General features: G+C 40.1%; 1 protein-coding gene and 1 long non-coding RNA gene across 8 annotated transcripts in view; one reads left to right on the forward strand and one right to left on the reverse strand.

Annotated features, from left to right (window-relative positions):
• The window catches only part of ccdc141 (coiled-coil domain containing 141), a 192,447-nt gene extending 178,586 nt beyond the window's left edge, over positions 1–13,861 (reverse strand). For 2 of the 7 annotated variants that reach the window (XM_062962973.1, XM_062962964.1), the window contains exon 1: positions 13,670–13,860. The gene's annotated coding sequence lies outside the window, so the exon portion shown is untranslated. Of the gene's footprint in view, positions 1–13,669 lie in introns of all 7 variants that reach the window. The other 5 variants (XM_062962994.1, XM_062962979.1, XM_062962957.1 and 2 more) reach the window with 4 other exon arrangements.
• LOC134293910 (uncharacterized) overlaps positions 1–18,892 on the forward strand; it is a 41,606-nt gene extending 22,714 nt beyond the window's left edge. Inside the window, exon 3 of the long non-coding RNA XR_010000877.1 lies at positions 16,435–18,892. This is a non-coding gene — a long non-coding RNA (uncharacterized LOC134293910). The remainder of the gene's footprint in view (positions 1–16,434) is intronic.
• Positions 18,893–21,733: the final 2,841 nt, after the last annotated feature.

Below are 21,733 nucleotides of genomic sequence, written 5' to 3' on the forward strand. Positions count from 1 at the left end.
CTAACCACTGTGGGAGTTTACCATATACCTTGCATCTGTGGACAAGTCTACAAAGGGACCACCAAACACAGCGCCCAGACACGAATCAAAGAACAAGACTAATTCAACCAGAAAAGTCACCTATATCAGAGCATTTGATGAACCAACCTGGACACAGAAAATTATTTGAGAACAAAGAAATTCTAGACCACTCTGACAACCATTATGTCAGACTACACAGAGAAGCCACTGAAATCAACAAGCACATGAACAATTTCAACAAAAAAGAGGAAAACATAAAAATGAATGAAATCTAGTTACCAGTAATTAAAAAAACACCAGAATCAAAACAGTAAATAATGAAACAAGAGAACTCCAGACAGCAAGCAATCAAGGGCCAGTTAACACCTCACAAACAGGATGCCTCCAGGCAACAAAGGCCAGGCTACCTCCATGCAGATACCCTCACTGATTCACTTTGCAGCTGCATAGCTACTCAATGCTAATTCAAGCTTGCTATTGCAACATTCACATTTGCTTTAAATAGACAAGAGTTCTTTCTCACACCCTGGACATTCCACAGGTATATATAATTCCCCTTGCTTCACTGCCAACAGAACCTCTGAAAATGCCAGCCAGAGATGCAGGCAAAACGTTAGGAGAGAATGCCACTGGAACGTGGCCATACAGCCCAAAACACTCACAGCTACCCAAAATAATTCTCTATTGTACTTATGCCGTATTGGGGATATTTCCTTAGAGGAAAATTCCACTGAGTTCATGGGTTTTACTACTAAGTAAATGTGCACATCTGTTTTTCAGCACAAACTCCAAGGTGGCTTAAACAAACACACATTTATAACACTGAAAACTCAATTTAAAATGATTCCATCTATCACCATGGAGCTTTATGAAATATTTTGAACTGAGATATAAAGGGGAACACAGAGTACACAAAAGTTAAAGTAATACTACTACTTTTTAATCATAAACCGTTTGCTGCATAATGGATGATGGAAGTGCTAAAAATGTGGCAGAATTAAATACATCTGCTTTGAAGGAAGCAGCCTTTGTAGGAATTGCTCAGACTGCTGGAAAATGTGATAGCAAAATTACTGAAGGGAACATGAGGCATTTGACAGCTATTTATGCAATTTTTTTCAACAACAAAAAAGAGCTAAAGGGGATTTTAGTAGTTGTGCCAATGTTGAGCCTCACTGTGGACTGAATTGACTTCAACAGTTTGCATTTTTCCAATTATTGATGTGGTTGCTGCCCCGTGAAAGCCCTGAACTCACAACAAATGAACTCATGAGCCTGTGCCAAAATGAACTATGCAGAAAAAGCCTTGTCGAAAAGCCGATTAGACAAGGAATCCTAAACTCCTGGGGAGGGCACTGAGGTGCTGTTTGGTAGTGCCTACCGCATCCTCTGTGAGGGGAAAAAAATCGATCATAGGTATCTAGATGTCAAAAACAGAGCCTACATGACAAGGCAGACAAAACAACATGCTCATTTCTTAGACTCAGAAGCTTGATACAGAAATTGTCCCACGGCCTATTTGGAGCTCCAGTGCTGTTCCTCTAATCTGATCCTTGAAATGCTGCTATAATTAAATATGATCTCCATTTCACTTTGACTCAAGTAATCAGTGAACTAGGATGGGAAGGAAATTCACACTGTATAGGACTTTACCATACACCCATTACAGCAGGATAAAAGTGTCTTTGTATGGAGCTTACTGCACGACGTAGTCACATTGTACTTGCAAAGATCATCCCTTTTCATTGACAGGAAAAACCGATCAATGAATTAAATATCATTGTTATTCCATCACTCTTCTTGCAATAATATCCTTTCTCTGCAGTCATGGTATGTCTAAACTGAGGAAGGTCTCACAAGAATGCTCAGACTGTGTGACTGTGCAGTTGCGGCCAAATGGGTGAGGAAGTGCATGTGCTCTTGGCAAGGCAAACCTGGGTATGAAGCAAGATTGTGCAGAAGGTGGCTTGGTTTATACTTATTGTTTATAGCTGGAGGCTGGAGAGAGTTATTTAAATTAGAGGTGACTCCATGTTGCTAAACGCAGCTTACTCAAAGTTAATGCTATGGAGATATACCTCAGTGAATATTGAACATGAAGTTCTGCACTTTTGCCCATTCAGCAAGCTTGCCAAAATCCGGGAGAGACTAGTTCTCCTCTTCCAGAAAGCAACTACTGCTTGAATATCCCTTTTGCAAAATACTTGGGATCAGAAGTATTATTGTGGGGGTTTTTTCGTGTCAGGAGCAACCTGAGTTGAGAGAATTGGCCGTCTGCAAGGACGTTGCCCAGGGGACGCCCGGATGTTTTGATGTTTTTGCCATCCTTGTTGGAGGCTTCTCTCATGTCCCCGCATGGAGCTGGAGCTGATAGAGGGAGCTCATCCGTGCTCTCCCTGGGTGGGATTCGAACCTGGCAGCCTTCAGGTCAGCAACCCAACCTTCAAGTCACGAGGCTTTAACCCTCTCCACCACTGGGGACTCCTGTGGTTCAGTCTGATGATGATGAAAGGGGATTTGGGGAACAGCAGTTTGTTCCAGGAAATGTGCAGCCGCAGTTTGTCTCAGGGAATGTTGTTGACTCAGAAAGGCAGGTGGATTCGGGAACTGAGGATGGCTTGGGCAAACAGACAGGAGGGAATGTGGAAAGTTCTCAGTCGAGCAAAGATAAGGATGACCTTCTACCGGAGTCTGAGAATTGTCACCAGAGCTCAAATGGTAGTGAGGGGGATGAATACTTTTTAGACAGGGATTCCAGATTAAAGTTGAGATCAGGCCTCCGTCACAGTGTGAGAATTGCAGGCAGACGCGGAGAAACAAGAGTGCACAGGAATGTGTTTATGTCTTGCAAGGAGGGTTAAAAGAGATGTAATTTGGGAAAGATTCCAGTCAGAGCAACCTCGCCTTTGGAGAATCATCCCTTGCCATGCTTTCAGTTCAAGCCTCGTTTCATGCCTAGAATCTGTGTTTGGATTACTTTTGAAGCTTGTGTATTCATGTTATCCCAGAACTATTGTGTTCATTTTGGGACTTTGGACTAATAACTACAAAATCATTGATCTGCATTTAAGGATTGTACTTGCAATTGGATTTTACTTCCCTTACTGCTTTTTATTACATTTTGCTATCTTTCTTCAATAAACTAAAAAACCCAAGCCTGCTGTAGTGGAGTTTGAGTGTTGGAGCAAGGTGAACCAGTGCTGAGGTGTGACAAGTATTCTGTATTTTGGATTTTGAGGAGTGGGGATTTCACCAAATGTCAGTGTGCTGGAATATCAGCATGCTGGAAGAAGCAAAGACCACCAGCATTGAAGTGATGCTCCTACGCCATTAACTCTGCTGAACTGGCCACGTTGTCCGAATGCCCAATCACAGTCTCCCAAAGCAGTTACTATACTTCCAACTCAAGAACGGAAAACGGAAAGTTGGTGGTCAGGAAAAGAGATTTAAAGATGGGCTTAAAGCCAACCTTAAAAACTATGGCATAGACACTGAGAACTGGGAAGCCCTGGCCCCTGAGCGCACTAACTGGAGGTCAGCTGTGGCCAGCAGTGCTGCGGAGTTCAAAAAGGCACAAATAGAAGGCTTAAGGGAGAAACGTGCCAAGAGGAAGGCACCTCAAGCCAACCCTGACTGGGACCGCCTTCCACCTGGAAACCGATGTCCTCACTGCAGGAGAATATGCGGATCAAGAATAGGTCTCTTCAGCCTATTGACGGGAGGACCATCATCCTCAGCCTACGAGGGGTCGCCTAAGTAAAGTAAGTAAGTATTTCACCAAAACTAAAGTGCCATGTAATTTAAGGTGCAGCATATTTTTGAAACTTCCGTTTTAGGGGAAAAAACCCCATTTTCTTAGGATATTTTTTAGAATTTCCGCTGCATGTACAATATATTTTGTTTTGTTTAAATGCAGCTTTGTAATGCAATCATTCCTGTGGAGTGCAGAGAGAGTATGAAGAAACCCACAAGTCATTTTGCTTGTATGAGTCTCATTTATTAAGGCTATGTCCCAATGGGAAGATAGCAGAAGCAGGAAGTGGCACTTAGCTAAAATAGTGGTAAGTAGCCTTCTGGCTAAGGCCAAAGAAGAGCTGTTGGGGCTGAGGCCCTTCATTCTCATTCTCCTCTTTCTCTCAGATATAACACTTTTTTTAAAAAAAAGAAAGTGAATCTAAGGTCCTTAAACAGGAAAAGTGCACCTTAGATTTGGTGAAATACTGTATATAAAGAGATATTTTGCACCATGAGATCCCAATCTAAACACAAAACCCATTTTTGTTTCCTGTAAACACTTTCTTCTTCATTCACACAGTCATTTCCGACTCTTTGTGACCTCATGGACCAGTCTACACCAGAGCTCCCTGTCGGCCATACCGCCCCCAGTTCCTTCAAGTTCATGCTAGTCACTTCAAGGTCAATAAAGCAGAAATAGATGTTTTCCTGAAACTCTCTGGCTTCCTCCATTATCCAGCAGATATTGGCAATTAGGTCTCTTGTTCCTTTGCCTTTTCTAAAACCAGCTTGGACATCTGGCAACTCTTGCTCCATGTATTGCTGGAGTCTCCCTTGCAGGATCTTTAGCATTACCTTACTGGCATGTTAAATAAGTGCCACTGTACAGAAGTTTGAGCATTCTTTAGCATTTCCCTTTTTGGGTATGTGGATATAAATTGATTTTTTCCAATCTGATGGCCATTCTTGTGTTTTCCATATTTGCTGGCATGCATCTCCATGCATCGTCTTTCAAGATTTTAAACAACTCAGCTGGGATCCCGTCGTCTCCTACTGCCTTGTTATTAGCAATGCTTCTTAAGGCCCATTCAACCTCGCTCCTCAGGATGTCTGGTTATAGTTCACTCACCACACTGTCAAAGCTATCCTCTAAATTATTATACTTCCTATACAGATCTTCTGTATATTCTCGCAACCTTTTCTTGATCTCTTCAGCTTCTGTTAGGTCCCTGCCATCTTTGTTTTTGATCATGCCCATTTTTGCCTTAAACACTTAGCCCAAAGTTAATATTTGAAAGAACCGTTGCTGTCCTCCATCACAACCCGATGAGCAGCTTCCTTGACTATATAGTCATGCTGGTGAACAAAGAGATTTCTAAAGAGAACATATTCCTCAAATCCACAAATAATCAAGTCTGCCAAAGTTAAACCCACAAGTACAGAGAGCTGACTATCATTGATTTTGCCAAATTACTGTAATTTACTGTTTTGTTCCATCCCAGTTCCCAGCGTTCCTGTCTAACCTGTACCTCACCTCAACAAAATAAAACATCCCAACTATGTGAAGTGCTTGCATATTTCCCTGGGTCATTTTTACATCAATTTTGTTTCTTCTTTGGCACTTTTTCTTCAAGCCACCTTCTCTTCTTTCTTCTCTGACTTCTATCTCAAATGCTGCCTACTTCGCTTGCTTAGTTCAATCCTGTTTCTACTCTTCATTCCTCTTTATTACTCAACTTTCTGGGTATTCTTTCAATCTTTAGCATTTCCTTAAAATACTAATCTTGGTATCTAAATGGCAACTTTTCTTTGTCTTACGGAAGTTTTTTGTAACAACATTTCCGTTCACATTCATTATCACAGAGGTTGAAATATATATGAACACCCTAAGACACATCACATCAGCTTTATATTTTGAAACACAATGCAGTCTCTCAGAAGTGCTCAAAAAACTATGCAAAATTGTATTTCCTAAGATGTTTACTAGGTTTTGGAAAAAATCTCTGCAGTTTGATTATTTTGATTATATTAACAGGGAACATTTAACACACATTCAATTTTACCACTTCATGCTTTCTCAGCAATTTGCATCAATAAACGGCACAAATTCTATTGAATCCTATTGTAGTGTGTGATTCTGATTAATTATTCTGAATAAAACAGCATTCAGTCAGATTTTCAACAACAATAAAAAATCATGTGAGTTATCCAGACTAAGACTTACTCCCTCCCCCTCTTCAGTCATTCCTGTTTGTACAGATTTTGACACCTTTGGTTGTTTTAAACAAATGAAATTCATGGTACTGATATAATAGTATAGAATCTGTTTAGCGGCTGCTTGTCACAAAAAATTATTTTGTAATATGCGGAAGGCAAAATGTAGGTTCCTCATTATTTGATTCCATTAACACAAAGCGTTTTGTACTCAAAGGCTTTCTCAATACTGCCAAACTTTTGTCAAATGCATTGCTTCCTGTAGTGTGGTCCTTTTTGTTGTGTGCTTTCAAATCATTCCTGTCTTATGGTGACCCAGGGTTCACCTGGCACCATTTGTTCAAAGTTGGTTTGCCCTTGCCTTCATCTGAGGTTGAGAGAACGTGACGTGCCCAAGATCACCCATGGCCAAGCAGGGATTTGAATCATGGTCTCTCAGAATCCGAGTCTAACTCTCAAACAATTACAACATTTATTTATTTACTGTATTTTTATCCCACTCTATCTCAGTGCCGAAGGGGACTCAGAGCAGCTTCCAAATTGGCAATAATTCAATGTCACATTAACATAAGACAAACAAAATATAACATACATTTTGCGTTACATCACTAACATAAATACATAAACAAGCTGTTAAAAGATTACACATAGACTAAAAATTATAATCCAGATGCCATTCCAATCACATTGTCATTCACTTCGTAGCTGTACAATAGCCCTGTGCTAGTCCCCAAACACTTGGTTCCATAGCCAAGTTTTAACTTGTTCTCTAAAGGATAGGCGGGAGGGGGCCAATCTAATTTCATTGGGAAGGGAGTTCCACAGATGAGGGACTACCACTGAAAAGGCCCTGTCCCTCGCCCCCCATCAGGCACACCTCTGAAGAAGGTGGGACCAAAAGCAGTCCTCCCCCCAAAGATCTTAGTGCCTGTGATGGTTCATAGGGGGATATGTGTTCTGACAGGTAAGCTGGGCCAGAACAGTTTAGGGTTTTATAGGCTTTGAATTGTGCTTGGTAGCAAATTGGCAGCCAGTGGAGCTGACGCAGCAGGGGAGTTGTATGTTCCCTATACACTGCCTTGGTGAGCAGCTCGGCTGCCACTCATTAAACTACTTGAAGCTTCTGAACAGTCTTCAAAAGCAACCCCACATAGAGTGTGTTGCAGTAATCTAATGAAGATGTAACAAGAGCATGGACAACCATGGCCAAGTCTGGCTTCTCAAGGTAAAGGTGCAGCTGGTGCACAAATTTTAATTGTGCAAAAGCTCCCCTAGTAAAGGTAAAAGTAAAGGTTTCCCCTGACGTTAAGTCTAGTCGTATTCGACTCTGGGGGTTGGTGCTCATCTCCACTTCTAAGCCGAAGAGCCGGCGTTGTCCGGAAACACCTCCAAGGTCATGTGGCCAGCATGACTGCATGGAGTGCCATTACCTTCCCCCCAGAGTGGTACCTTTTGATGTATTCACATTTGCATGTTTTCGAACTGCTAGGTTGGCTAACAGCGGGAGCTCACCCCATATCCCAGATTCGACCCACCAGTCTTTTGGTCAGCAAGTTCAGCAGCTCAGAGGTTTAACCTGCTGTGCCATCGGGGGCTACTCTAGCTCTTAATTAATCTCTCATGCAAGCAAATTAATGCTTAAAATTATACAACAAAGACCTTTACAATAGATGGAGAAATGCCAGATGTCCAAACTGGGTTCAGGAACAGAAGAGGCACTAGGGATCATATTGAAGACATACACTGGGTAAAAGAAATTATATTCAAAATGAATAAATCTTACATTTTATTTTACTTTGTAAAATAAATGTAAACTCATTTAATTTTTCTCCTGCTCAATTGAGTCTTAGTCTCCAGAGCAGCATTAAATTTCAGTTTGTTTGCCTTTATCCAGATCGTCATTCTGGTTCATAGTATAGCCTCCTGTTCCTACAGTAACTTTCCAGATTCCTCCCCTCTGCGCACCTTTCAATGGTCATATTTTTCAAGAAACGTGGTTTACATTTCTTCCTTCACAAGTGGACTGTACACATTTTTGCTTCTTATACCTTTTGGTATGGCTCCTCTCCATATTGAGTGTTTATACCCTTGAAATACTTGCTTCCTTATCTCTCCACTACAGGCGATATATTAACTTCTGAGTCAGGCCAGAACTATTTTGTTTCCTTACTTAAAAATTAAACTACTCGAGCCTATTAATGATTCTGGCCACTCTTAGTTGAGATCCCTCCAACTTGGGTAATTGGGGTGACAATGAAGTTAGCCAATCGTATGGGATGGAAGAATTAAATAACTATGATGCTTCAAGATGGAGAAATGTATAAATAGCAAATAAATTGGTTCACATGTCATAGCAATAGAAAATTGTTCTGATACCCATGTTCACTTCTGCTTTGGGCAATAAAATACAGTAAAATTCTCACCAGACTTTTGATTATCTGCTTCCAGCACTGTTTTTCATGTTTGCCACAGGCTGGCAGAAAGAAGGAGAAGTTGTGTGAAAGTCACATCTAGTAATATTTGTATTTGCTTGCTTAAAAATGCTAAAGACATGGCTTTGTGCACAAGCATTTAATGAATAAGTACAGTAGAGTCTCACTTATCCAACATTCGCTTATCCAACGTTCTGGATTATCCAACGCATTTTTGTAGTCAATGTTTTCAATATATCATGATATTTTGGTACTAAATTCGTAAATACAGTAATTACTATGTAGCATTACTGCATATTGAACTACCTTCTCTGTCAAATTTGTTGTATAACATGATGTTTTGGTGCTTAATTTGTAAAATCATAACCCAATTTCATGTTTAATAGACTTCTTCTTAATCTCTCCTTATTATCCAACATATTCGCTTATCCAACGTTCGGCCGGCCAGTTTATGTTGGATAAGTGAGACTCTACTGTACTATATTGACATGTTCTGAACTTAGGTTTATGTGCAATGGTTCCTCGGAAGAATGGTATTAAGTAATTATATGTTTTAAGCTCGATTAATGTATTTTATGGATTATTGCTAATGGTTTTTAATGTGTTGCTTTTTTTATCTGTGTGGCAGTGAATTTTGCCGGTTGTAAGCCGCCCTGAGTCCCCTCGGGTGAGAAGGGCAGGGTAGAAATGTTGTAAATAAATAAATAATATAATATAATTACAAATGTAAATAGACCAACGTCAGTAAGCATTTCCAAACTTAAATGGACTGAATCGATCTTGATTTTTTATTTTAATAGTCATCAGATAAAAACCATCTCTATACATAATAAAAGTGACAATCTGCATGTGTCTATGTGGCAGAGGTATCCATTTACACAGACAGGTTTCCACCTCCACAAATAGCTATAGTTCCAAGTGCTGAGAAGTCTGCAAAGGCACTCCCTCGACTGACACTGCAGGTTATAGTGAGTACCATAAGCATGTAGCCTAAACTCTGCTAATGTCTTCCACAAACACTACGATCCACCACCCAAGGATTTGGGGACCATTTCATCCTAGATTTTACATGTTTCCTCCACCACAGGCAGGCATCCCAGGGCTCTTTTCTCTTTCCATGGGTGTGAAATTTGCATGACCCCGCCCACTTCCTCTCCCTCAACTCTTTCCTAGTCTTTTCAACTCTGTCTACATAACAAACACTGCAGGAGTGAGCAGCAACAAAACATACTGGAGGAGTTTGGGGGATTGACTCCACATGATGGAAGTTGTAGTTCACCCTTCACCAAGACACAGCACTGTAACCCCCACTGACAATGGACCTGGATAACTTTTGGCACACAGAACCCCCATGACCAACAGAATATACTAGAGGAATTTGGGGGGAATTCACCTAGATTTATACCCATTGTAGGCACTGGGATTTATAGTTCACTTGCAATCAGAGAACACTCTGGACCCCCTGAAAAAGTGACTCCCAACAACAATGGACCTGGACCTAACTTGGCACAAAGAAGCCCCATGACCAGCTTGGATTTGGGGGTGATTGCCCTTGGAATCCGGGAGCTGTAGTTCTCTTTTATTCAGAATTATTCAAAATTGGCGCACAGACCCAAAATGGCCAACTTTGAATACTGGCAGGGTTCAGGGAGGATTGACCCATGATTCTGGGAATTGTCATTCACCTGCACCAAACTGAGAATACATAACATCCAAAAACAAACAATGCCTTTTTTAAATAACCCAGGCATCACCAGGTGCCCAAGTTAGTATAAAATAAATATTGCTTTGCCAAAAATCGTTTTTGCCTACTTTTGTGGCATTCAGTTAAATACAACTGAAAGCCAGTATGGTGTTGTGCAGTGGTTTAAGTATCAGATAACGATAAGAGTTTGAATTTCTGCCCAGCCATGGAAACCCACTTGGAGAGCTTGGGCAGGTTACACTCTTTCAGCCCCAGCGGAAGACAAATGCGAATCCCATCTGAACAAAGCTTGAAAGAAAATCTAGTGTTAAGTTTGCCATAAATCAATAAGTACTTTAAGTCACACAACACCAACAATGAAATCCATCAGCTCTAAAGTGTACAATACACTTCATTGTATTATTTCTCTCCATTTTTATCTCTATTAGTAAATGTATTACTAATTCTCCATTTTCTGATTCCATTAGTTCTTTTATATAAATTATATAAATGGATCTAGTGGCAAATGATAACCTGCTTTATTTTCAGTTTTTGCCAAAGGCGAAAGCATACATTTCCTTACAAATACAGTATATACAACCAAAATCTATAAACATAATAAAAGTGAAAATCTGTATGTGTGTATGCGGCATGGGTGTCTGTTTCCATAGACAGCCTCCACAAATAAGCTATAGTTCCCAGTGCTGAGGAGCCACCAAGTCACTCCCTCCCAGGACATTGCAAGTTACAGCGAGCACATCCCAGTGTTCTTTTCTCTCTTCATTTGCATGATCCCTCCCCCACTGCTTCTCCCTTAACCCTCTCCTACACTTTCCTATGGCACACAGCAAACAGAGGAATTGATCAGGAACTGTACATACTGGAGAGAGAGATTTGGGGAGAAATCACCATGATTTAGAGGAGTTGAAGGGACTGGGATGTATAGTTCACCCGCAGTCTTAGAGCACTCTCGGCGTCACACTTGCCACACGGACCCAACATGGCCAACTGTGAATACTGGCACAGTTTTGGGGTGATTGCCCTGGGAATCTGGGAGCTGTAGTTCACTCTTATCCAGACAACACTGAACCCCGCCAACGACGGATCTGGACCAAACTTGGCACACAAACCCAACATGACCAACTGTAAATACTGGGGGAATTTGGAGAGGGTTGACCTAAGATTTTTGGGAATTGTAGTTCACCCACATCCTTATGCATTTTTGTAATGGGAGCATTCATAAAAAACAAAAGCAAAGACATAGCGTAACGTATGACCACACTGAGATAACCTCATATCCAAAAACAAACAAGGCCCTTTTCAAATCACCCGGGCATCGACGGGTATGCAAGCTAGTATGTGATAAATATCAGTATTTGCTACTCAGCATCCTTAGCAATTTGTAACTCCTGTATTGAATTTGCTCAAGCATCCTAGAGACAGTTGCCATCTAACTGTAACCTTTAAAACCTTTGTCTTTTAAAATAAAACATACACGTTTCCCAATCTTTTTCCAAGTGTGTAAAAAACTACCTTCCTAAAAATTAGTTTTGTGTTTTGTCTGATAGTTAAGATTTTGAAGCAATTTCCCGAATAATGCACTCAGTATTTCTTTTGTATTCTTTCTGAAAAGTAACTTCTCAAATTTTGGTTTGACTAAAAACAATAGATTTATCACATGTGGTACCTGCAAACAAGAAAATAATTTTTATATTAAAAGTCAAATTTATGATGGAAAAGTTATGAGTGGATGGATGGGCATGTGAGTGAGTGGTTGGGTATTAATATGAGGGTTATCCAGAAAGTAGGTTACGTTTTGGAATTAAAAATGAACAAGGTATAGGAGAAAACATTCACCATATGCAGATGAAAGCCACACCCAAATACCACTTCTCAACATAGTTGCCATTCAAATATAGGCACTTACCATAGCGATGAATGAGCTTTGCAAATCCTTCCCCACAAAACTCTGCCGCTTGTGTCCTCAACCAGCCGGTCAGCTGTGCAGTGTCACCAAAACGCTGTGTTGCCAGCCTCCATTGTTGGAAACAAGTGGTTGAGGGCGAAAGTGGCAGAATTTAGTGGGGAAGGATTTGCAAAGCCTATTCATCGCTATGGTAAGTGCCTAGATTTGAATGGCGACTACGTGAGATGTGGTATTTGGGTGTGGCTTTCAACTGCATATGGTAAATGTTTTCTTCTATACTTTGTTCATTTTTAATTCCAAAACGTAACCTACTTTGTGGATAGCCCTTGTAATTTTAATAAAAAGTTATTGTTTTGGTCAAATCTAGCCTACCACATCATTTTATGTTGCTCATGAAGCTTTCAAAGCCAGGACAACAAAGTTCTATTTATACAGGCTTAGAATGATAAACGGCCCTTTGAAGGCAACCATAAAGTTGATGTAGCCCTTGGTGGAAATGAGTTTGACACCCCTGTATCAAAGGGACCGCAACTCTGCCTCTTATTTCACCTGGCAGAACTCTAAACGCACCGTGAGAAATAAGAGGCCTCAAAATCTAATAGGAATGCCACTGCAGTCTTCTTTTTCCACTCCAAGAAAGGATGTCTTGCATTTTTTAACATTTCCTATTGGCTACCAAGATTAGTAGGGGAAGAGTAATACTTCTAGGACAAAATGCCAATCTCTGTGCGCATTCTTCAGAAAACACGATAAACCAAAATGTTTCTGAAATACACATTTCAAGTGCATGAGTTTTCTAGTCTGCCCGGAGAGGAATGGGGATCAAGTACAATCCAGGCATGTTTGGGAAGTCAGAGTGAAATGGGGGATATGCTGTCACTCACTCAGTATTTATAACTCAAGCCTAGGCAGAGAGAGAGAGAGAATGTGAAACCAACAAACTAAGTTAGTGGCACTGCACAATAAGCTTTAAGTAGCAAGAAAACAACACTTTGAAAACTTGGACTTGTTTTGATATGCATTCTATTTTTGTTTCGGAAGCAGTCATAAAACAGGGAATGTGTATAAAAGTGGGGGGGACGGGACCCTATGATATTAAAAGCATAAGAAGCCTGAATTGTTTTTACTCCCAGTGTGCAGGAAGTTTCTTTCCTACTTTTTTATTTTTATACTTAAACTAACACTGAAACAACAAGTCTTGCTCAGACTGCTTAGATGTCACTCAACAAAGCCTTTTGGAAGGCAGAATGCCTAATCTGTAAACTTTAAGACTTTCCATTGTGTGTGATCAGAGTTTTCTGCCAGCACTTTTTTTCGACTTTCTTCCTTGCTGATGCTGAACATATTCTTCTACACATGAGCATATATATATATATATATATATATATATATATATATATATATATATATATGTGTGTGTGTGTGTGTGTGTGTGTGTGTGTGTTTGAACTATACTAACACAATTTTTTCTTTTAAGACTACAGAAATCTATTTAAGACCAGAATGCTGTACTCACTTACTGCTTTCAGAGTGATGTTCTTCTAGTAAACACGTATAGGATTTTTGCTGCCCACCCTGCCCTATCCATGTTTCAGAGCATCTTCTTACTCACAAACCTGGAACAGGTCACTGCAGACAGAGTGAGAGCTTTCTTACCTTCAAGGGATCCTGTCCGAAGCAGATCTGGTCAGTATCATGGGATCTCAACTACCAGCGTGTCCAAGAATAGAAAAGGAAAAGATAGAGGCTTCTTGCTTTTATTTTTGTGCATTACTTATTTTTACATACATTTCCAGAGACTGTAGTCTCTACTCCAAGAAGCCAAGACAGTTGAGCTTATGACATGTGCTATTTGTGCCGTCAGGGAAATGTGGATTGGTTTCAGAACTACAAGTGTGTTCTCTCTCTCGCTCTCTCTCTATATATACCCTGTTTCACCTAAAATAAGACATCCCCAGAAAATAAGACCTAGTAGAAATTTTGCTGAATTGCTAAATATAAGGCCTCCCCCGAAAGTAAGACCTAGCAAAGTTTTTGTTTGAAAGCATGCCCAACGAACAGAATACCAGAGTGTGCAGGATCAGTAAATGTACGTACCATAGAGTGTTGTACATGGAAATATTAGTAGTAACAAGAAATTCTTGATAGGATTCACAGTTTGTCTGGTTTTGCTGGTTTGTGATGACAACTATTGTATAGTATATAATAAATGTTCATTTTTTTTGTTCAACAATAAATGTGAATTCTTTTTCATGGAAAAATAAGACAGCCCCTGAAAATAAGACCTAGCGCATCTTTGGGAGCAAAAATTAATATAAGACACTGTCTTATTTTCGGGGAAACACGATATGCAAACCGTCCTAATGCCATGACCCCTTAATACAGTTCCTCATGTTTTAGTGACCCCCAACTATAAAATTACTTTCGTTGCTACTTACAACTGTCATTTTGCTACTGTTATTAATTTTAATGTAAATATCTGATATGCAGGATGTATTTTCATTCACTGGACCAAATTTGGCACAAACACCTGATACGCCCAAATTTGAATACTGGTGGGGTTCGGGGGGGGGGGGGGGATGGGGGGGATGATGTTGTCATTTGGGAGTTGTAGTTGCTGGGATTTATAGTTCACCTACAATCAAAGAGCATTCGGAAACCCACAAACAATGGAATTGCACCAATCTTGGCACGCAGAACTCCCATGAACAACAGAAAATATTGAAAATACAGTAGTCTCACATATCCAAGCTAAACGGGCCAGCAGAAGCTTGGATAAACGAATACCTTGGATAATAGGGAGGGATTAAGGAAAAGCCTATTAAACATCAAATTAGGTTATGATTTTACAAATTAAGCACCAAAACCTCATGTTATACAACACATTTGACAGAAAAAGTAGTTCAATACGCAGTAATGTTATGTTGTAATTACTGTATTTACGAATTTAGCACCAAATATCACGATATATTGAAAACATTGACTACAAAAATGGCTTGGATAATCCAGAGGCTTGGATAAGTGAGACTCTACTGTACTGGGAATGATGTTGTCATTTGGGAGTTGTAGTTGCTGGGATTTATAGTTCACCTACAATCAAAGAGCATTCGGAACCCCACAAATAATGGAATTGCACCAATCTTGGCACGCAGAACTCCCATGAACAACATGAAATACTGAGAGGGTTTGGTGGGCATTGACCTTGAGTTTGGGAGTTGTAGTTCCCCTACATCCAGAGAGCACTGTGGACTCAATCAATGGTGGATCTGGACCAAACTTGGCACAAATACTCAATATGCCCAAATTTGAACAATGGTGAAGTTTGGGGAATATAGACCTTGACATTTGGGAGTTGTAGTTGCTGGGATTTATAGTTCATCTACAAACAAAGAGCCCCTTGAACCCCACCAACGATCAAATTTAGCCAGACTTCCCACACAGAACCCCCATGACCAACAGAAAATACTGGTCTTTGGCAACCCCTCTGAATCCCCCTCGCGACCCCACCTCCAGGGGTTCCGACCCCCAGGTTGAGAAATGCTGATGTAAAGGATGAGATATTGCAAGTAAGCTTTTATATTTCCTCATATGTAACTTGAATTTAGACTGCAATTTTCTGGCTTTTCTTCCTATGGCTTAGATTCTTCTCATTTTCTTCACCATGGACTCCAGTTCAAATATATTTTGTTGCTGCAAACCATCAAGATGTAATTCAAGATTTAAAACCATAAAATGCATCAAATATTTATTTAAAGTAGCTCATCAAGGGTTTTTAGATTTAAATAGAAGGGAGAAATAACTAAATGCACATACTTCTATTATATTTTTATTGGAATGATTCTATAAAACAACACCTGAATACCGAACCATGGCCTAATATTATTTGTTCATTTCAACTCATTAATTAGAAAAGGCTGGTGCCGTGTTGGCGCAATGGCTTAAAACCTTGTGCTGGCTGGACTGCTGACCTGAAGGTTGGCTTGCTGACATGAAAGTTGCTGGTTTGAATCTGTGAGATTGGGTGAGCTCCCGTCTGTCAGCTCTAGCTTGCAGGGACATGTGGGAAGCTTTCCAGCAGGATGGTAAAACATCCGGGCATCCCCTGGGCACTGTCTCTGTAGATGGCCAATTCTCTCACATTAGAATCAACTTGTAGTATGTTTTCCAGTCACTTCTGACACTATAAAAAAAAGCTTTTGGATGTAGGCATTATAGCAAGAAATGTCATGTTTTCTCTTCGACACTCAGCATAGTTCACTTGCTATTTTTATAACTTTTGAACAGTTTGAGATATTGAAATGAAATCTTGCACAAAAGATGCCTATCACTGGCAAAAGATTTCTTTTTGAAATTAATGACTTGCCATTTTCTTTTTTCTTCCTTTCTTTTCCATTCGGTTTTCTTTCTTTTTTATCAAATAGAAATAAAAAGACAGTGGGAACAATACACGGAAGAACTATTTAAAAGAGATGAAAGGGTGACAAATTCATTCAAGGAAGAACCATTTGAAGCTGACCTCCAATTTTAGAAAGTGAAATGGAAGCAGCACTCAAAGAAATAAGTCACCAGAAACAAATGTCATACCAATAGAGCTACTTCAAGCGATAGTGGCTGAATCTACTCTAAAAGGTAAAGGTAAAGGTTTTCCCCTGACATTAAGTCTAGTTGTGTCCTACTCTGGGGGTTGGTGCTCATCTCAATTTCTAAGCCGAAGAGCTGGCGTTGATCGTAGACACCTCCAAGATCATGTGGCCAGCATGACTGCATGGAGTGACGTTACCTTTTGATGTTTTCACATTTGCATGTTTTCAAACTGCTAGGTTGGCTAACAGCAGGAGCTCACCCCGCATCCCGGATTTGACCCACTAATCTTTCGGTCAGCAAGTTCAGCAGCTCAGCGGTTTAACCTGCTGTGCCACCGGGGGCTACTCTAGCTCTTAATTAAAATCTGTAGGTGAATATACAAAACAAATGGCCCCCAGATTGGAAACACTCAAAATACATTCCAGTCCCCATGAGAAGAATTGCAGTAACCACAGGACCATGGTGTCAATCTCTCACACAAGCAAATTAATGCTCAAAATTCTACAACAAAGACCTTTACCATAGATGGAGAAATGCCAGGTGTCCAAACTGTGTTCAGGAATGGAAGAGGCTCTAGGGATCATATTGAAGACATACACTGGGTAAAAGAAATTATTTTCAAAATGAATAAATCTTTCATTTTGTTTTACTTGGTAAAATAAATGTTAACTCATTTAATTTTTTTTCCTGCAATTTGAATCAATTGCTCAATTGAGTCTTAGTGTTGCACCCCAAGGCAGCGTGAGCACTCGAAAACCAGAGTTAATATAACATATAATATCTTTATTAAAGCAAATATAAAGCCAGATGGAAATAGGTATAGAGTTTGAGTAAGGAATAGTTCTTTTTAGAAAGTCAATGGTAGTTCCAAATGGGTAAAGAAAAAGGTCCAATATTATAATCCACAATGAGAACTCGATAGCTGTCCAAAGAAATCAAAGGGTCCATGAGTTGAAACAGAGAAACAAGGCTGGCAGAAACAGAGTTCAATCCACTGGAAATACTTTGTAGCAATCAAGGCAGCAAGGTTTTCAAAGCTGAGGCAAACTTGAATCAGGAACAAGGAAACAACTGGAGTAAAGTCAAGGTCTACTTGAGAGTCACGGCCCGACTGGATCTGGATAAACCTGGCTTGGAAACAAACAAGAGCTGGAGATGGAGAACCTCTCTCAAGGAAGAGCTACATTGACACTGCAAAGAAGCCACTGAGCAAAACGCTTTTATGGATCCTAAACTGAATCCAAAATAGGGAGAGCAATACTCTCAAAAACTTCCCATGGGAACTCTAACCATTATCCCCTCGGGACGCCAGACATTGACTTCTACGAAGGTTTTGTTTTGCACTTCTCTCACGATTCAGAAATTCTCTTTGATTAAAATCCACATTCTCAGGCGAGCTGAGAACATCTGGCACAGACGAGGAAGAGTAGGAGACTCCCTTCCAATTAACAGCCCTTCCTGGCTGATTTCTCCAGGCACCTGGAGCTGCAAAGGGTTCAGAACTGGGTGAACTGGGTGAAAAGTCATAATAAGCCTCATCTGTGTCAGAGTTCAGCTCCTGATCAGGCTCTGAAGCCATGGCTGGCTGGGATATAACACTTAGTCTCCAGAGCAGCAGAAAAGAAGCTTGCCCCCTCCTCAGTGTGACATCCTTTCAAATATTTAAACATGGCTATCATGTCCCCCTTTAAGCATCCAGACTTTTTGCCATTTTGGTTGCCCATTGGGTTATCTGAAGAATTGATCCATTCATTTTGTCTGACTTTGATGCACCATTGATCAGGGCTGTGGAGTCAGAGGTGGAAACGATTTGAAGTTTAGCCAGTCAGTTGAAATGTGCCAACTTTGATTACAAAATAATAACATAATAATAATGCACTTTGTTTATATTCCGCTTTATCTCCCCGGAGGGACTCAAGAGTGGATTACAGTACATATATAGGCAAACACCCAATGCCTTTTTACACAACGAATAATGCCACGCAAACAAGGATAAGGTAAAAGGCGCTGCTCAACTTCCGGCTATGAGGACGTGCTCTTGTTCCATTTTCCATGTCGAGGTGCCTGCTGTCCATAGACATCTCCAATCTTTTTGCCGGCATGTCAGCATGGGGCGTCCTTTCCCTTTCCCACTGAGGTGGGACCTATTGATCTACTTGCATTGCATGCTTTCGAACTGCTGGATTGGTAGAAGCTAGGGCTGACAGTTGGGAGATCACCCCAACTTGCTGCTTCAAACTGCTAAACTTATAGTCAGCAGCTCTTCCTGCAGCTAGTGGTTTTAACCACTGTGCCATCGTGGTCCCTATCAAAATGAAAAGATATTGTCATTTTATATTTTAAATAATTTTATTTTTCAATCTATGTAATCTTGTATTGTCCAAGGCTTTCATGGCCAAAATCACTGGATTGCTGAGTTTTTTGGGCTGTATGGCCATGTTCCCAGAAGCTTTCTCTCCTGCCGTTTCACCCACATCTGTGGCAGGCATCCTTAAAGGTTGTGAGATATGTTGGAAACTAGGCAAGAGAAGTTTATATATCTGTGGAAGGTACAGGGTGGGAGAAAGAACTCTTGTCTGTAGGAGGCAGGTGTAATAATCAACTTGATTAGCATTTGATGGCCCTGTGGCCTCAAGGCCTGGCTTCTTCCTGTACGGGAGAATCCTTTCTTTGGAGGTGTTAGCTGTCCCTGATCGTTTTATGTCTGGAAATTTCTGTTTTCAGAGTGTTGCTCTTTATTGACTGTCCTAATTTTAGAGTTTTTTTCATACTGGTAGCCAGATTTTGTTCATTTTCATGGTTTCCTCCTTTTGGTTGAAATTGCCCACATGCTGGTGGATTTCAACATCTTCTCTGTGTAGTCTGACATGATAGTTGTTGGAGTGGTCAAGCATTTTGTGTTCTCAAATAATATACTGTGTCCAGGTTGGTTCAGCATGTGCTCTGCTATGGCTGACTTCTCTGGTTGAGTTAGTCTGGAGTGCCTTTCATGTTCCTTGATTCGTGTTTGGGCCATGCTGTGTTTGGTGGTCTCTATGTAAACTTATTCACAGCTGTATTATCGAAGGCTTTCATGGCAGAGAGCACAGGGTAATTGTATGTTTTCCGGGCTGTATGGCCATGTTTCAGAAGCATTATCTCCTGAAGTTTCGTCCACATCTATGGCAGGCATCCTCAGAGGTTGTGAGTTATATACCTCACAACCTCTGAGGATGCTTGCCATAGATGTGGCCAAAATGTCAGGAGATAATGCTTCTGGAAAATGGCCATACAGCCCGGAAAACATATAACCCTGCTATCCACAGCTGCATGGTATACGGTAGACTCCTGCTGTATACACAGACTCCTACATAGGGATCATCAAACACAGTGTACGAACACAAATCTATGTAATTTTGGTTGACGTTTTTTAAAAAATACAAATCCACAATGTCAAAGAAAGTCCCATGAGGTCAGCTCACGATAACTCAAGATGGAAATCATTTCGTTTCAGCATGACATAGGACTCAAAGGAGCACATATGCTGTGATGTCAAAGAGGAGATGGACAGTTGAAAAACAAAAATCAGAATGGCAGTCAGAATGGAAGGTGTAGGGTATTAACTCCACAATCCTGCTATTGATAAAGCTTGACCAGAAGAGGCTCCAATATGTTGAGGTTCACCCTTGTATTGGAAAGGATTGCTTCCTTTAATCTGTTCTCTGTAAAAGTTAATTTGCTTTCTTTTTGAGTCCCAAGCCTTTTTTTTTTAAACTTTATCCTCATTATTAGCACACTGGTTTGAAATGAGAGAGGTAAAAAATATTAGCAACTAAATTTCACTTCAGAATAATTGCACTGTTTCTAAGGAGAGGAGGCAAAAGAACATTTATCTGTTGCAATGCACTGCAGACCTTATTTTCAATTACATAAATGTGCTGTGAAATGCAAGCGAAATGTAGTGCTTTATTACATTTATTAACATACTTTAAAAGTAATTATAGTTTCCTTGCCAAAGAACATTGAGATTATATCTAAAATGCCTGTTCCTAGAAATGGTTACACATTTGACAATTTAAATTCAATATAAGCAGCTTGATTTTGAGTCATTATAAAATATAAGTTAAAAATATAGTTACTGAAAAGGAACATCATCTTTTTGTAGAACAAGAACTGGTGACCAATGAAGTCTTCTGCTTTGAACGAATACCGAAAGCGGATTAATTGGGACTCTTTGTCCATTATTACATATATTACGTTCTGCTTTCTTCCTTTTAAAAGGATTTCACTATCTAAAATGTATGGATATGCCAGAAAATATGTAGGCTGACCATTAAAATATGCATATGTTTCCCAAAGTTTACTCTGAAATTGATAAATCTATCCCAAAGGTCATCTTCTCATATAAGAGGATGGGCCGAGAATTATTTCTGGATCAATTTTAGCTTTAGCATCATTGATAAATGGGGCGGTGAATTCTTTCTGGGAGCCTCTTTCTATAGGGTAGTGTTTTGTCCCAATATCCCCTGCAAGACATGATGGTCTTGTTGCTTTCAAGGAGCTCTCCAAAGTGCTGAACTTGTCTGAGAATAGATTTGATAGCTCTCTCGATGCCTATTTCAAACCTTTTAGAGCAGGTTTTTCCAAGCACTTCATATTGGTGACAATCTTTTTTGAACATGCAATGCTTTGCGACACAGTGATTAAAGTTTACCAGCAAACCAGAGGTTAAACTAACCCTCTGTAAAAGATAGATACATACATAAATTGTAATAACGTATCTCAAGAAAACTTTCCATTTTTATTTTTAAAAACATACGATTTATTGCTCATTTCAGACAGACTCAAAGGTTTCCCGTTAGGTTCATGTAACACACCTACACACTGCAGCCAATACACTAATGTGTCACGACACACAGCTTGGAAAGCTCTGCTGTAGAGGGTTCACTATCCCACTGACATGGAGCCATCAATCACCATTGCACCAGAGATAGCAAGCACCTATTGCTTCCAGTGCTACTGTCTTTCATTGCCTGAAGTCAATACCTTTTAAAAATAAACACAGGGAAGAGGTCGAGATTTAGTATTTGAGTACTATGTCAGTCTATGGGTTGATTGATGATGTTATTTTATGTTGTTGTATGTTGTTTTATGATG

The sequence above is a fragment of the Anolis carolinensis genome, chromosome 1 (genome assembly GCF_035594765.1).
Source record: "Anolis carolinensis isolate JA03-04 chromosome 1, rAnoCar3.1.pri, whole genome shotgun sequence".
In the NCBI taxonomy this organism is placed as follows: Eukaryota; Metazoa; Chordata; class Lepidosauria; order Squamata; family Dactyloidae; genus Anolis; species Anolis carolinensis.